The sequence below is a fragment of the Pistacia vera genome, unplaced genomic scaffold, assembly GCF_008641045.1.
Source record: "Pistacia vera cultivar Batoury unplaced genomic scaffold, PisVer_v2 Contig196, whole genome shotgun sequence".
NCBI lineage: Eukaryota > Viridiplantae > Streptophyta > Magnoliopsida > Sapindales > Anacardiaceae > Pistacia > Pistacia vera.
In genome coordinates this window covers 2,044,836-2,058,973 of record NW_022195997.1, presented here as the reverse complement: position 1 = coordinate 2,058,973, position 14,138 = coordinate 2,044,836, and the positions used below count along the sequence as shown (strand labels likewise).

Genomic DNA, 14,138 nt, shown 5'->3' with positions numbered 1-14,138 from the left:
TGCTTGCAACACCAAATGCTCATCACTCTCATCACAAGTGCTCGCAACACCAAAATGCTCATCAATCTCATCACAAGTGCTTGCAAGCCCAAAATGCTCATCACAAGTGCTCGCAACACCAAATGCTCATCCACTTCATTACAAGTGCTCGCACACCAAAATGCTCATCAGCTCATCCATAGGAAAACTTGTAATATGCAATCTATGAGTGAAGATCATAAACTTCAGACTGCTTGCAGTATCCAAGTGCTTATCAACCATTAGGATACTATTTCTCATGTTCATCAACATCGATAGGAGTGGTTGCGATATTTCAGTCATCCATCTCATTAGAAGTATTTGCAAGATCAGGATGTTCACCAATCTCGTTGGAGTAATTGCAATATGAATTCATCAATCTCATTAGGATGCTTGCAATATGCAGAAGTTCAATTGATGAAGTACTGTTGATCGAGCCTGACGTATCAGAAGCTTCTTCATCCTTAACGAAAGTGAACCCGTAAGCAATCACGGCAAAAAAAACACAAGCAAAATTGATGACATATAATTGTTCATGATCTTGGTACCCAAAAGTGCCATAATGTAGCAATCAATTGGACTACTGAGAAGCCATACTCCACTGCCCCAAGTTGCTTTCCGCCTGTACTCTATTTGCCATGGAATTTCTTCACTGATACCAGTCAGAACGGTCATCAGAAAACCAAGTACCGATAACGAAACGCAACAATACGGAAATCCGCTGGCTTTTTGCGAATCTCCAAAAAAGATGAAATTGCTTCCAGAATAACGAAGACCGCCGCGAGTGCACGTTTCTTAGGGTTAAAAAGCAACTCAAACCCTGCAATGAGGTGGGTTGTTTCAATATCAAAGTTCTGTTATATAATCAACTATCAACAACTCAATATCTAAGTTAAAGTCAAGTAAAAATGAGAAGTTCTGAAGGGGGTATGTTTCAAATATGCAAATAATTAGAGAGTCATTACCTTACAGTCAAATGAGAAATAAAAACAAGCGGTGTCGAGCATCCCTTCTTCCATGTAGTCTCCCTGATTCAATATCTACTCTTGTTCCCTGTGAATCCATCCCTTTTCCTTACTCGTTGCTGCAAAATTGTCCAGCGAACTACATTATACCCTTGCAATTTGTTGGAACGAAATTTCGAAGAAAGTTGGAAGGAGACTCTAAAATTCTCGGTCATCTTATTATATTACTAGCCACTGTTGCTTGAGCGGGGATGACCAAATATTATTAAATATTAAATCAAATATTATTAAATATAAAGGAAAAATATAGATTTTGCATAAACAATGATTTAATATTTTAGACAATGATTTAGTTATTTGTCTAAATTTGTGATTATTATCTTAAATTTAAATTTATTGTTGAATATTTTAATTATGGAATAAAAATAACTTAAAAGACATGAAGTGGATAAATTTTGAGTAAAGAATTAGGATTACCAATTTACTATATAACCCCGTAATTCAAATTCATCTGATAATGTTATCATATCATTATCTTGACATTAAGATGAAATATTATGATTAATGTTAATTTATGTTATTATAGGTGATAAATTAATTCATTTACTTTTGTTATATTTCTTAATTTTTATTGTTAATTTGTTATACATATTGATATTATTAGTTTCTTTTATTGCTACAATTGGTAGAAATTAATACGAGTTCCTGGATATCAAAAGTACAAATTAGGAGCGTTGCACTGATTGATGCTCATTGTTCAGGACCCCTGTATGTCTGCAAAACCTATCTGCCATAGGATGACTATGCCTCAACATCATATAACTTTTCCATTAAAGGCACTGTATCATGACTAGTTCACAAATATGTTAACAGCTACAAGGAATAATTTCAGAATCACTGAACAATAAGAAGAGCAAATGACAAGATGATTCCCCCATTTTTCTACTACTAGTTACCACAATGTAAAGAACATACCTTACACAATGTGCTTCATCAACAACAAAACCTGCAAGTTGTCCCTGTGATTAAGTGGGAGCATCACATCAGTAACCAAAATTTTTCATAATCCTAAGCTACTATATTTTTTAAATGTATTCTGCCATGATGGAAAGACCCACCTTCGGCTGTAAGCATTTTAGCACCTCAAGGAATGATTGGTTTCCAGCGATCCTTCCAGGAGTCACATACAAGAGCTTACATGATGGTTTATCTTTCCTAGAAACACAAAAACAAAATGTAAAAAAAGTGAAAACCAATTGATGAAGAGTATCTAGTCAGAAATGAGCATTTTAAATTTGAATAATCATAGCATTACTCACAGAACATTGATGTCATAAACTGACATAAGTTTTAGCACAGAAAACAGATTAACCCAAGAAAATCTCAAAAACAACGCTTATACACCTCCTCAAAAAGAATTCCTAGAAATAATACACGGGAAAATTTTTATATGAACTTAGTGCAGAGAAAGAACTGAACCTTGCGTTAGCTCATGGAGGACAGCTGCTGCTTGGGAAGCAGTTTGTTGAGAATTCAAAAAAGTTGCTGGTATTCCAAACTTGAGGTTTAAAGTTATTATCTGATCCTGAATAAGCGAAAGTAGAGGAGATATGACCACTGTTACACCTGGTTTCAGAGTCGCTGGAAGCTGTAGAAATGACATAGTTACCAACATTACATTTGTGCGAAGATAAGAAGACAGCTGTTCCACATAGGAAGAAAGAAATATCACCTGGTAGCATAGACTTTTACCACCACCAGTCGGCATGAGAACAAAGCAATCTTGCTTCACAACGGATGCTTTACAAGCCTGATGCTGCAATGGTCGAAATGTTCCATTGCCAAAGCTTGTAACTCTTCAAAACTAAGAGTCCCGTGTTCACCTTTTGATACCCGAGAGCATTGCTTTTTATTGGAAATAGATGACTCCGAAACACCAGTGATGCCACTCTCACAATCCTTCAATATAAACCAACCACTGCAGTATCCAGAATTACTTTAGCCCCAAATTAAATAAAAATTTGATAGCAAGTAAGCCTAAAGTATCATAACTAAACAATACACACAACTAGATGAGGTGAATGATAAGTTTGCAGCAAAGAGCTAAAACTACCATTCACTAACTCTTACCAAGGATCTTGAAAACTGTTTACCCAAACTTCGAGTGCAGGAACGACTGTTCTGATCCTTTTGCTTTGGAATTCTGAAGTCCAAGTCTTCATCATCGCTTGAAGAGTCCAACTCCATCAAAGTTGGGCGCTTTCTAGGCTGAGGTGAATCATCCACAATGTCAATATAATTTCTAGTAATGTCATCATTATCAGCCGCACCATTATTCAAAATCCTTTCGTCTAACATGTTATTCAAAGCTCTACAAGCTCCTGACTCCATAGCCTGTAAATCATCCCAGTCCTCACTGTCTTGCATGGTTTCAGCCAATGCGGCAAGAAAATCATCTCCACAATGCTCCACAGACACAAAATCTCGCCCATCATCACCTTCACAACAATCAAATCGTCCAAGAAAACTTTATATGCTTCAATTATGACCCATATCATGTAATGTTACCGTACAGAAACATAAAATAAACAAAAAAAGAAAAATATAAAAGAAGTACCGTAGAGAGAAACCAAACGATTCAAGCATTTCTTAGAGGAAGCTTCATCAAAGCCAAAATCAAGAGCCAAGCTTAGCAATCGAACTTTCTCGAACTCGAGATCATGGCCGTCCATATCCGACGAATCGATTTGATTGAAGGGTGATGAAATGATTGAAAATCTCCCGCGCTAAATTGTGCTTTCAGGTTGAAACCTAGAGTGAGTGTTAAACCAGCTGAGATTTATTGAGAATTCGAAGCTTTAAAACGTCACCGTTTAAGCCTCTCTTCCCGCCTTAATTGTTTAATCCGAACCCATAACGTTACCCGAAACAAACGGGTTTGGATTGGCAGCTTAATTTAAAAAAAATTTATTTTTGTTCTTTTTGATAAAACAAAAATAAAAAATATTTAAACTGAGTGAATGAAAATAAACCAGCCGAGTTTGAATTAATTTTCAGTTCGACTTGATTTGGTTAAGGATTATGATGAGTTTGGCTTGATTTGAAACGAAATTGAACAAATTCACGGATGATTCAATTCAATTCGACCCCATTCTATTATACGATGATAATTTGAGTTCAACAACATTATAAGATTGTATAATATTGACATTTCTGTATATATATATAGAGAGAGTCAGGATTGTCATGTTTAATTACCTTTAGATCCTCTTACATATGAATTATTACTCCTTCTGTATTTATATAAGTGTCATTTTGGGGGTAATAATTTGTTTCAAAATAAGTGACGTTCTCTTCTTTCAATGACCCACTTCTTCATTCTTCACCCTTCCCCTCATCTCCTCTCTCCACCTTTTTCTCCCACACTCCTCTCTCTTTTTATCTTTCTCTTCCCCTCATCTCCTCTTTTTCACGATTTGTCTCTCTTAATTAACATTTCACTGTCTCACACACGTGTTGCAAAGTGAGAAACAAAATTTTCCCACCGAAAAGGTCAATTCTCTGCACACTTTTTTATTCCTTAAAAACTGTGTAAAAACCTAAAACGACACTTATATAGAAACGGAGAGAGTATTTCAATCAAATGAGTGAATGTAACGGTATTCAACCATAATTCTGATAAATTATATCAGAATAGTCTTGACTAAAGAACTAATATATATACATATATATAATTTATTCATAAAAAAAAAAAAAAAAAAAAAATCTGAAAACATTTACATGGTCCAGAAAAACATACAAAGAAAGTGTTTTTCATAATTACAGACCAATCTACAAATTTCACGAACATGATTAACTTACCCTCCTGACAACCCTACGTTTTGTTTCTCTGTTTCTGCTTTTCTCTTCCTATTGCTAGAACCCATGAACAGCCTTAGACCATTTGGTTTTGAACCAATGATACCCTTTCTCAGTGGAAAATTCCACCTTCCCTTCCACAGCATAATACTTGTATTTAACAATTCTCCTCTTTCTCTTCGTATCAGGACCATTCCACCGTGAAGATGGTGGCTTCCTAGAGGACTTGATCTTCACATTGTTGTTATTATGAAAATGGGATACTACGGGGCCAAATAGCGAACGAGACCGCCCAATGTATAGGTTGGTAGCTGCTTTTAGTGTATGTTCGTTGACAATCTCCAAATTCCAGCCATAAGATATATCTTCGTTGCCCTTATTGCTAGACTATCCATGAGTGGGTTGATTTGTACTAATTTAGATTAATTACGGATGCCAAACATAGCACATGCTTTCGTAAAACCACACAATTCTCTCATGATTTAAATCAAATAGGCTTTACATGAAGAGGTTCTATCCGATACCTATAGGTGAAAATACCAAAATGCAAATGCTCATCACTCTCATTACAAGTGCTCGCAACACCATTACAAGTGCTTGCAACACCAAAATGCAAATGCCCATCACTCTCGTTACAAGTGCTCGCAACGCCAAAATGCTCATCTCTCTCATTACAAGTGCTCGCAACGCCAAAATGCTCATCTCTCTCATTACAAGTGCTCGCAACTCCAAAATGCTCATCACTCTCATTACAAGTGCTCGCAATGCCAAAATGCTCATCTCTCTCATTACAAGTGCTCGCAACGCCAAAATGCTCATCACTCTCATTACAAGTGCTCGCAACGCCAAAATGCTCATCACTCTCATTACAAGTGCTCGTAACGCCAAAATGCTCATCACTCTCATTACAAGTGCTCGCAACGCCAAAATGCTCATCACTCTCATTACAAGTGCTCGTAACGCCAAAATGCTCATCACTCTCATTACAAGTGCTCGCAACGCCAAAATGCTCATCACTCTCATTACAAGTGCTCGCAACGCCAAAATGCTCATCACTCTCATTACAAGTGCTCGCAACGCCAAAATGCTCATCACTCTCATTACAAGTGCTCGCAACTCCAAAATGCTCATCACTCTCATTACAAGTGCTCGCAATGCCAAAATGCTCATCTCTCTCATTACAAGTGCTCGCAACGCCAAAATGCTCATCACTCTCATTACAAGTGCTCGCAACGCCAAAATGCTCATCACTCTCATTACAAGTGCTCGTAATGCCAAAATACTCATCACTCTCATGACAAATGCTCGCAACACCAAAATGCTCATTAATCTCATCACAAGTGCTCGCAACGCCAAAATGCTCATCACTCTCATTATAAGTGCTCGCAACACCAAAATGTTGATCAGTCTCATTACAAGTGCTCGCAACACCAAAATTCTCATCACTCTCAGTACAAGTGCTTGCAACACAAAAATGCTCATCACTCTCATTACAAGTGCTTGCAAAACCAAAATACTCATCAATCTCATCACTAGGAAAACTTGTAATATGCTAATTCTTATGAGTGAATTGCTTATCAAACTCTCTATGGCTGCTTGCAATATCCAAGTGCTTATCAATCCCATTAGGAATACTATATTCTCAATGTTCATCAACATCGATAGTAGTGATTGCAATATTTCAGTGTCAGCCATCTCATTTAAAGTATTTGCAAGATCAGAATGTTCACCAATCTCATTTGGAGTACTTGCAATATGCAACTGTTCATCAATCTCATTAGGATTGCTTGCAATATGCAGAAGTTCAATTGACGAAGTACTGTTTTCGACGCCTGACGTATCAGAACCTTCTTTATCCTTTACGAAAGTGAACCCGTAAGCAATCACGGCAAAAAACACAAGCAAAATTGATGACATATAATTGTTCATGATCTTAGTACCCAAAAGTGCCATAAATGTAGCAATCAATTGGACTACTGAGAAGCCAATCTCCACTGCCCCAAGTTGCTTCTCCGCCTGTACTCTATTTGCCATGGAATTTCTTTCACTGATACCAGTCAGAACGGTCATCAGAAAACCAAGTACCGATAACAGAAATGCTACAATACGGATAATCCGCTGGCTTTTCTGAAATCCATCCAAAAAAGATGAAATTGCTTCCAGAATAACGAAGAACGCCGCGAGTGCACGTTTCTTAGGGTTAAAAAGCAACTCAAACCCCTACAATGAGATGGGTATGTTTCAAATATCAAAGTTCTTTTATATAATCAACTATCACAACAACTCAATATCTAAGTTAAAGTCAAGTAAAAATGAGAAGTTCTGAAGTGGGTATGTTTCAAATATGCAAAATAATTAGAGAGTCATTACCTTACAGATGAATGAAATAAGACAAGCGGATGAGACATCCCTTCTTCCAAGTAGTCTCCCTGATTCAATATCTATTCTTGTTCTCTGTGAGTCCATCCCTTTCCCTTACTCGTTGCTGCAAAATTGTCCAGCGAACTACATTATACCCTTGCAATTTGTTGGAAGGAGATTTCGAGGAAGGAGACTTTAAAATTCTCGGTCACTATATTTTACAATAATTAATACTTCCAAGATCACTATAATGGCTATATAAATATTATTAAATATAAACGAGATTTTGTATAAACAATGATTTAATATTTTAAACAATGATTTAGTTATTTGTCTAAATTTGTGATTATTATCTTAAATTTAAATTTATTATTGTATATTTTAATTATGGAATAAAATAACTTAAAGACATGAAACGGATAAATTTTGAGTAAAGAAATAAGATTACCAATTTATTATATAACTCAGTAATTCAAATTGATTTGATAACATTATCGTATCAGTATCTTGACATTAAGATGAAATGTTATGATTACATATTTTATTATTTACTAATGTTCTTATAGGTGATAATTTATTTACTAATGTTTTATTATTTTTGTTATATTTCTTAATATTTATTGTTAATTGGTTCTACATATTGATATTATTAGTTTCTTTAATTGCTACAATTGGTAAAAGATGTGTTTGATCTTCACATTGTTATAGTTTCTAAAATGCGCTCCTGCAGGGCCAAATAGCGAATGAGACCGCCCAATGTATATGTTGGTAGCTGTTTTTAGTGTATCTTGGTTGACAATCTCCAGATTCCGGCCACTTCCATATTCATAAGTCTTGCCGGAGGATGGCCGGAACTCACCCATAAGATATATATATTTTTGTAGAGGCTGTGGGTGATTGAGAAAGAGGCAGAAAAGGTGAAGTTACAAGCAAGAGTATGGTGATGTATATATATGTAATAGGCTTTTGAAAATCCTATTACCTCATGAACTGACGGGGTTGCTGTGGCTATCAAAGCCATCACAGGAACATTTGAAATTTTTTGCTTAAGACATCCTAAGCCCCTGTAATCTGGACGGAAATCATGTCCCCACTGGCTGAGAAGCACAAGTAGAGCAAGTAGAAATTAATACGAGGAAGTTTAGTTCCTGGATATCAAAAGTACAGATTAGGAGCGTTGCACTGATTGATGCTCATTGTTCAGGACCCCTGTATGTCTGCAAAACCTATCTGCCATTGGATGCCTATGCCTCAACATCATATAACTTTTCCACTAAAGGCACTGGATCATGACTAGTTCACAAATATGTTAACAGCTACAAGGAATAATTTCAGAATCACTGAACAATAAGAAGAGCATATGACAAGATGATTCCCCCATTTTTCTACTAGTAGTTACCATCAATAAAAACAAAACGTCACCACAATGTAAAGAACACACCTTACACAATGTGCTTCATCAACAACAAAACCTGCAAGTTGTCCCTGTGATTAAGTGGGAGCATCACATCAGTAACCAAAATTTTTCATAATCTTAAGCTACTATATTTTTTAAATGTATTCTGCCATGATGGAAAGACCCACCTTCCGGTGTAAGCATTTTAGCACCTCAAGGAATGGGGTTTCCAGCGATCTTTTAGGAGTCACATACAAGAGCTTACATGATGGTTTATATTTCCTAGAAACACAAAACAAAATGTAAAAAAGTGAAAACCAATGAGAAGAGCATCTAGTCAGAAATGAGCATTTTAAATTTGAATAATCATAGCATTACTCACAGAACATTGATGTCATAAATGAAATAAGTTTAGCACAGAAAACAGATTAATCCAGCACAAACACTTATACACCTCCTCAAAAAGAACTCTAGCAATACACAGGGGCAAATTTTATATTAACTTAGTGCAGAGAAAGAACTGAACCTTGCCTTAGCTCTTGGAGGACAGCTGCTGCTTGGGAAGCATTTGTTGAGAATTCACAAAAAGTTGCTGGTATTCCAAACTTGAGGTTTAAAGTTATATCTGATCCTGAATAAGCGAAAGTAGAGGAGATATGACCACTGTTACACCTGGTTTCAGAGTCGCTGGAAGCTCTGAAATAATGACATAGTTACCAACATACATTTGTGCGAAGATAGAAGACAGAGTTGCACATAGGAAGAAAGAAATTCACCTGGTAGCATAGACTTTTACCACCTCCAGTCGGCATGAGAACAAGCAATCTGCTTCACAACAATGCTTTACAAGCCTGATGCTGCAATGGTCGAAATGTTCTATTGCCAAATATAACAACATTTGCGAATTCCATGTCACCAAAGCTTGTAACTCTTCAAAACTAAGAGTCCCTGTTCACTTTTGATACCTGAGAGCATTGCTTTTTTTGGAAATAGATGACTCCAAAGCACCAGTGATGCCACTCTCGCAATCTTCAATATAAACCAACAACTTCAGTATCCAGAATTACTTTAGACCCAAATTAAATAAAATTTGAAGCCAGTAAGCCAAAGTAACATAACAAAAATATGCACACAACTAGATGAGGTGGAAGTTGAAAAAATGGTTTTAGCAAATCACAGGGGTAGAAGTGATAATGGAGAAAGGTTTAGGGACTTATATGTAATAGGCCCAAATGAGTTAGTTTGTCACATTGAAAAGGAATGAAAAGTGGGAAACTTTTGGGGCCTATATATAAGGACTAAAACAATGTTAATTGTACCTAAGTTGTAATTCCATTATAACTTCTTTTGTTTAGGGTCTTTCTTTAAGGACCTTTAGTTTGCAAGTTTTGTGTATTCCCTTTGTTTTGGGTATTTGTTGTATTGCGCCAAATTTGTAATATGTTTGGAGATAGTGGAGTTTCTTTGCAACGCCGAGGACGTAGGTTTTAATATCGAACCTGTTAATTCCTGGTTATCTTACTTGTATTTATATTCAATAAGCTAGCGTTAGAGTTTATGTTTCGTTGCATAACAATTGGTATCAGAGCCTAGGTTTAGGACAGTGAGTAGCTATTGTATGGTTATAGCTGTCTAGGAAAATTTGTCAAAAAGACGATAAAAGTCTAGGGAGACTGGATTTTAAGTGGGACCATTTGTGACCCCTCCATTGGTTCTGGGAATTTTCCTGGTGTGTATTTATAATTTCAGCACTTATACTACTAGGGCTATTGTGATTTGTTGGTTAGCTTTGAATATAATAATTTGTGGAGCTTGGTTATGGGAACTTTGTTTACCAAGCTAATTGAGTAAGGCAAAAGGCATCATTGGAGGATTCATCGTCCGAGGCCATCACCGTCCGCGGCACCACCATCCGCACCAGTAAAGATGTAACGGTTTCAAATGCAAAAATTGATGTTGAAAAATTTGAGGCCAAAATAATTTTGGCTTGTGGCAGAGTGAGGTAATGGATAGCTTGTATCAGCAGGATCTAGATATGTTCTGGAGGAGGAAAAACCGAAGATGTCTTTGAGAAAGACGGGTGAGGTTGAATGTAAAAGCGTGTGGGATGATTCGCTTTGGTAGAGAGCAGAAATATCCATTCATGAAAGAGACGTCTGCCAATAAGTTATGGAAGGCGCTGGAAAACAAATACATGAAGAGAAGTATGAGAATCGGCTCTATTTGATGAAAAGACTGTTTCGTCTTCAGTTGAGACCAGGTACGAATTCAGTAGCCATATTGATACATTTAACAGATAATTGCTGATTTTGTAAATTTGGATGAAACATTCAAAGATGGCATAAGGCTATGTTGTTAATTGGATCTCTTCCAGATGAGTTGGCATCTTAGTATACACTTTTCAGGGAAAGAAAATTGTCTTTTGAAGAAGTTTGTTTGCTCTGTCCAATCGAAATCGAAAGAAGGATCAGAAGGAGAATAGAGATGAGTCAGCAGAAGCCTTGTAGTAGGAGGGTGGAGTCAGAGTCGTAAGAATGAGAGAAGAGGAAGATCTCGTTCGAAGGGAAAACTCAATAGGGATCAATGTGCCTTTTGTCGTGAGAAAGGGCATTGGAAGAAATATTGTGAAATTGCAAAAAAAGAGGGCAAGCTACTTGATGCATGCGTTATTGATGCGGAAGAGGATGAGTCAGATTTCTGTCTAGTTAGCCTGCCATCCACCTCGGATCAAATGAGTGGATTATGGATTCAGGTAGTACCTATCATATGTGTCTTCAAGGATAGGTTCTTGAATTTGAAGAACGTGATGAAGTTGTTTATAGGGCAAGATGATGCTTGTAAAACAAATGGGATAGGTTCAATTCGGTTGAAGAATCATGATGGCTCAACAGAACTCAACAGATGTTCGGTATGTACCGAAGTTGAAAAAAGAATTCATCTCTTTGGGAGCTGGAATCTAAAGGCTTCACGGTGAAATTGCGAGATGGAATTCTAAAAGTTTCTTTGACGCTCTGTGGTAATGAAAGGCAGAGGAGAACAACTTGTATTACTATAATTGTAGTACAGTTATTGAACGGCAGCTGCAGTTGTACAGGAGGATACAGATTCAGAAATGCTCAAGCTGTGACATAGTGTGTGGAGCTAACTAGCAGCAGGGGAGTTTGAAAAAACAGTTGAACCAGATAGTGTCCACAAGACAGAAAGGTGATTCTGAGGTGACTAAGTGGGTACTATTGATGAAAGGAGATTTTACCCCAAGAATCTCCTCAGCAACAGGAATGATTGCATACAATAGGCCAAGACGAGAAATTCGCAAGCCTGTTCGTTTCGCTAATATAGTGGCTATGCACTTCCAATCGTAGGTGATGATATTCCTACTATTATAAAGAAGTAGTTAGGAGTTCAAAATGTGAATCATGGAAACAGACCATGAATGATGAAATGCGATCCTACATAAGAAGGCGATTGGGTGCAAATGGGGTGATGCAAAGAAGAAGGGATTTTATCCTAATAGAGAAGATGTTTGAACAAGGTTAGGGTGTAGTAAAGGGATATGCTCAAATGGAAGAATTTGATTACAGTGAAGTGTTCTCTGAGTTTGGAAGAGGAAATCTACAAGCTCAGCCAGATGATGTAGGGTTGCTGGAAAGAAAAATTGGGTTTGCAGATTGAAGAAATCGCTAATAGTTTGAAGCAGTCACCAAGACAGTGGTACAAGTGATTTGATCAATGTATGATGGGCCATGGGTTCACAAGGCCTGATATTTCACAAGCAGTTTGTATGGTGAGCAGGCATAGTATGATCCTGGTAAGGACATTTGCAAGTTGTGAAATGGTTTCTACAGTATATTTTATGTACTATAGTATTGGTTTAGTTTTATGTGTAGGATTATATTGAAAATGGGAAAAAGATTCTCCAGAAGATTGGCACAGAAGATAATCCTACAGACATGTTGACTTCAGTAGTGACAGGGGTCAAGTTCATTTATTGTTTTAACTTGATCAACATCCTGCGAGCTTGACTGTGTCTTGGTGCTTTGAAGGTGTTGCAAAATTTTGGAAGAATACAAAACTTTGAAGATTTGCTAATTCGCCAAGGTGGAGATTTGTTGAAAAATGGCTTTTAGCAAAAAACATGGGGTAGAAGTGATAATGGAGAAAGGTTTAGGGACTATAGTAATAGGCAAAATGAGTTAGTTTGTCCCACATGAAAAGGAATGAAAAGTGGGAACTTTTGGGGCCTATATATAAGGACTAAATCAATGTTAATTGTATCCCAAGTGTAATTCCATTATACTTCTTTTGTTTAGGGGTCTTCTTTAAGGACCCTTAGTTTGCAAGTTTTGTTGTATCTCCCTTGTGTTTGGGTATTTGTTGTATTGCCAAATATTTGTAATATTGTTTGGAGATAGTGGAGCTTTTTTTGCAACGCCCGAGGACGTAGGTTTTAATACCGAACTCGTTAATTCTTGTATTCTTATTTTTGCATTTCATTTGGCAATTTATTATGCTTTATTACTTGTATTATTATATTCAATAAGCTAGCGTTAGAGTTTATGTTTCCGTTGCATAACAGAATGATAAGTTTGCAGCAAAGAGCTAAAACTACCATTCACTAACTCTTACCAAGGATCTTAAAACTGTTTACCAAACTTCGAGTGCAGGAACGACTGTTCTGATCCTTTTGCTTGGAATCCGAAGTCCAAGTCTTCACCATACATTGAAGAGTCAACTCCATCAAAGTTGGGCGCTTTTTAGGCTGAGGTGAACATCACAATGTCAATATAATTTCTAGTACTGTCATCATTATCAGCCACACCATTATTCAAACCCTTTCGTCAACTGTATTCAAGCTCTACAACGTCCTGACTCCATAGCCTGTAAATCATCCCAGTCCTCACTGTCTTGCATGGTTTCAGCCAATGCGGCAAGAATATCATCTCCACAATGCTCCACAGACACAAAATCTCGCCCATCATCACCTTCACAACAATCAAATGTCAAGAAACTTTATATGCTCAAGCATTTTAGAGGAAGCTTCATCAAAGCCAAAATCAAGAGCCAAGCTTAGCAATCGAACTTTCTCGAACTCGAGATCATGGCGTCCATATCCGACGAATCGATTTGATTGAAGGGTGATGAAATGATTGAAATCTCCCGCGCAAATTGTGTTTCAGGTTGAAACCTAGAGTGAGTGTTAAACCAGCTGAGATTATTGAGAATTCGAGCTTTCAAACGTCACCGTTTAAGCTTCTCTTCCCGCCTAATTGTTTAACCGAACCCATAAGTTACCCGAAACCGAAACAAACGGGTTTGGATGGGAAAGCTTAATTTTGTTTGTTTAGTTCTTTTTTTTTTTTTTTTTTTTTGAGAAAGGAAAATAAAAAATATTTAAAATGAGTGAAAATGAACAGTGAAGTTTTTATAATTTTCAGTTCGACTTGATTTGGTTAAGATTATGATGATTTGACTTGATTTGAAACGAGATTAAACAAATCCACGAATGATTGAATTCAATCAACCCCATTCTATTGTACAAT

General features: G+C 36.8%; 1 pseudogene; it reads right to left on the bottom strand.

Annotated features, from left to right (window-relative positions):
- Window positions 1–313: 313 nt before the first annotated feature.
- LOC116127921 lies at window positions 314–4,909 on the bottom strand (annotated as a pseudogene).
- Window positions 4,910–14,138: the final 9,229 nt, after the last annotated feature.